This window comes from Perissodus microlepis, chromosome 15 (genome assembly GCF_051167445.1).
Source record: "Perissodus microlepis isolate ML-2025 ecotype Zambia chromosome 15, ASM5116744v1, whole genome shotgun sequence".
Lineage (NCBI taxonomy): Eukaryota > Metazoa > Chordata > Actinopteri > Cichliformes > Cichlidae > Perissodus > Perissodus microlepis.
In genome coordinates, this window is record NC_140475.1 from 17,063,306 (window position 1) to 17,066,795 (window position 3,490).

Genomic DNA, 3,490 nt, shown 5'->3' on the forward strand with positions numbered 1-3,490 from the left:
TTAAAGAATTTAAGCACAGCAGTGTTTAATTTTGTTGCTATATTTGTCTTACCAGCCACTGGGGGCACAATATGGGTAGGAAGGACAGTAAGTGGAGGAACTGGTAAAGGGATGACGTAGTGTTTGGAGATGGTGATACTAACAAAAAGACAGGAGGCAGAGCTGGAGGAAGATGCTAAGACTTTGGGGGGAATGACCAGGAGCAACAAATTTAGAGAGACAAGGCTAAGGTGGTTTATCCATGTGTAGAGGAAAGATGGAAGAAATACTGGACAAAGAATTTTGAAGATGGCGCTGGGAGAGTAAGGTGGAGGCCAACGAGCCCCAATGTTGACCCCTAGAAGGCAGCTAGAAGAAGGTGCTATCCTGAATACATCACCTGCAGCAGAGTTCAGAACACTTCATTAGCTACACCTTGCAAGTACCAAGTTGGACGGAGTTAAAATACTCAGACCAGCGCATTTGGCACCAAGAACCATGCCACTTTCAAAACTCTTAAATTAACTTTTTACCCAATTCTAATGCTCAGTTTGAACTTAAGTAGGTCATCTCTAGCGTGTGTACATGCTGAGCCGCTGCTATGTGATTGGTTGATTAAAATAGTGCATGTTTTTAAAGACTTTTTATCAAAACTGCTCTTCCTGTCAATATATTCTCATCTCATCAGAATTGTGTGCCTATTTGCGTAATAACCAGCTCTGGCTTGTAACTTCACAGATTAAATAGCTTAAATATAAGACTATTTAACATGTTTATATTTAATATAAACAGGTTAAAAATAAATAAATGCCAAATTTATGTTGTCATCTGAATTTTTCTATTATTTCAAGGTCAAGATGTAAAATATTTTAAGTTGAAAATGTAACCACGAGTGTGCTAATGATGTTTGGAAAGCATTAAACAATCCAGTCAAGTACCCTCACTGTAAGTCTTCAAACTTTAAGTCCTGGGAGGAGGAGACCTTATAAGAATGGAGTTTGTGCCACCTAGTGTAGCAACTTTACTTTTACACTTTGTCACAAAAAAAGCATGGGAATTTAGTATACTGTGTGTTTATTGCTGTTTCTAATCTATGAATTTTAGTTACATACAGTTGCATTTTTCCAACTGCAACTCCTGCCTGACCAAAGAGCTTAACACCAGTTTGATCAAACCACTCAACTACTGTGACTCTAAGAGGACACGGATGCCTCTATGAACAACTTTACTAAGGAGTGTCGAACAGGTTAGTCTGTACTTGCGTTAGACTGATCTAAACCACACAATTTAAGCTGCAGAGCTGTTTAAAGACTAACATCTAACTAACACTGCCGATCACAGCTCTGCAGAGACATGACTGCAGCTGACGCACAACAAAAGAATTTGTGTTTTACCCGCTGTGTTTGTGTGTCTTTGTGCGTGTCCATGAGATTTACTGGAACATCCGTGCCCTGAGATGACACAAGCCCTTGTAAGTTGTTTGTTAGGAGGATTAATTGTGTTTAAAGACACTTGGACTGTAACTGCATTTGTATTTGACATGCATTCATGAGCAGATTCTTCTGTTTTAACTTTCCTACACTCCTGGGTCATATGTTTCAAATTTCCATAATCCCTCTCACACTTATGGAAAGCAGGTGCAGAATGACTAGTGTCAAAACAATCTCGGTGACCTCTGAGTTTTTTTAACTAGAGTTTGTATTACATTGCTCTCCTGGGACAAACATGCAAGTGCAAAACATCAGCTGTAGATCAGCAAATACATGCAGCTCTGTTTTTCAGTTTTGGGAGCTTTTGTTTTTCAGAATTATCTATTTTTAAGATAACACTTAGTCCTTGAATTTATCTGAAAACTCACTGTCATCAGCAAAACAGGAGCCTACTCCAGCCTTGTTGAGTCTTTGTGTTAAGTGAAGCTTTAAAAAATAGAACGATAACCCCCGGTAACATTTTTTTCAGTATTTCCCACACTCTTAACTTCAACACTAGTATTTTCTGTCTTATAGAAATAAACAAAGCTTTTCAAGTCTTTTCAACTCAGCCCAAATTCATTTAGCAAGATCAACTACATTATATATTTACAGAAGATCAGCACAAATGTCATTTTTTTCTGAATTCATTCATTCCTCATTCATTCTTATTAGTAACATCAGGAATCCTGTTTCTTTAAACAGTGTAAATCCTTTTGAACTGCATCTGTTGCAGAGAAAGTACTGCAGAAGAATCGTGTGATTATGACATAACACAAACACTGTATATACAACGATACAGCAAACTAATTTAACCCAAATATTACATTGTGTACTTTTATAGTTATACTTATAATATATATATATGGTATATCCATTAGGAAGCTTACATCCTCAATAGTTTATTACAGGCAGTATATTGTTGGTTGTTATGAAACAGTGTTTTTCCAGTGTGGTTTGGTAAAATGCCGATAAAGAAACGTTTTAAATATTGAGTCCCTGTCAGGATGAGTCAAATGTTTCTGTGTCTGCGCACCACCTCTGAGAGGTGCCAATAAATGACAAAAAACTTCTGGAAAAGTCTTCTCACTGATGTCAAGCCAGAAGCAATTGAACGCAAGCATGACAGGAAACATTTTTTTATGTCAAAATAAAAGTCTGCTTTCCGTAATTTGTGGAAGAAGCATGTGGGGAAGAAAAGTACATCAAATTTATGAATGAATCTGAATTTAATTTAAATAGCGCTTTAGTGAACACAATAACATATAATCAGTTATAAAATATTAATTGAAGACTATCTTGATAGGAGCATGTGTGTTACATCTTACAAAAAAGGTATTCTACACAAAAAAAACCTCAACATAATTAATTGGCCTGATTTTTATTTTATTTTAGGGCCCTCATTCATTCTGGGATGTACCACGTTAAAGGTGTAGGAGTCTAATATTGTTATTACTGTTGTATTAGTTTTAATACAAATACATATTATATGAAGGTCTATATATATGTGTGTGTGAAAAGTTTTTGTTATTAATTTTATGTTACAGCCCAAAAAATATTATCTTTTTACTAAATGCGTCATTTTAAAATATCAGTTTGTTTTAATTGTTCCTATTTGTTATTGTTGCTGTTCAATAATTTATTTATTATTTTATTCTTTTTTGCCTTTTCTTTCTAATCAGCAGAGCAGATGTCAGTGCCAACTATTGAAATGTTGTGCTTTTATATTTTGTAGTGTTATTACATGATCTTAATCATCTAGTTTTGGAGGTTTCTGACAGGCACTGTTCAGACTTATTCAGATGATTCAGTTTTAAAAAGAAAGAAAACACGTTTGGCAAGTCTATCCATATTTGTTGTTAAAAATTTACAAGAGGTAAGTAGAATTACTGAACTGCAATTCCTAAACTGAAACTCAGCAATTTGCATGAAAATATTTTCGTTTTGTTTTCTAAAGGTTTATTTTGAAACGTATTACAGGAAGTTGGTGTTCACATTGCGGTACTTTTGAGAGCTGGATGCGGCGGCAGAAGCATGCTTGG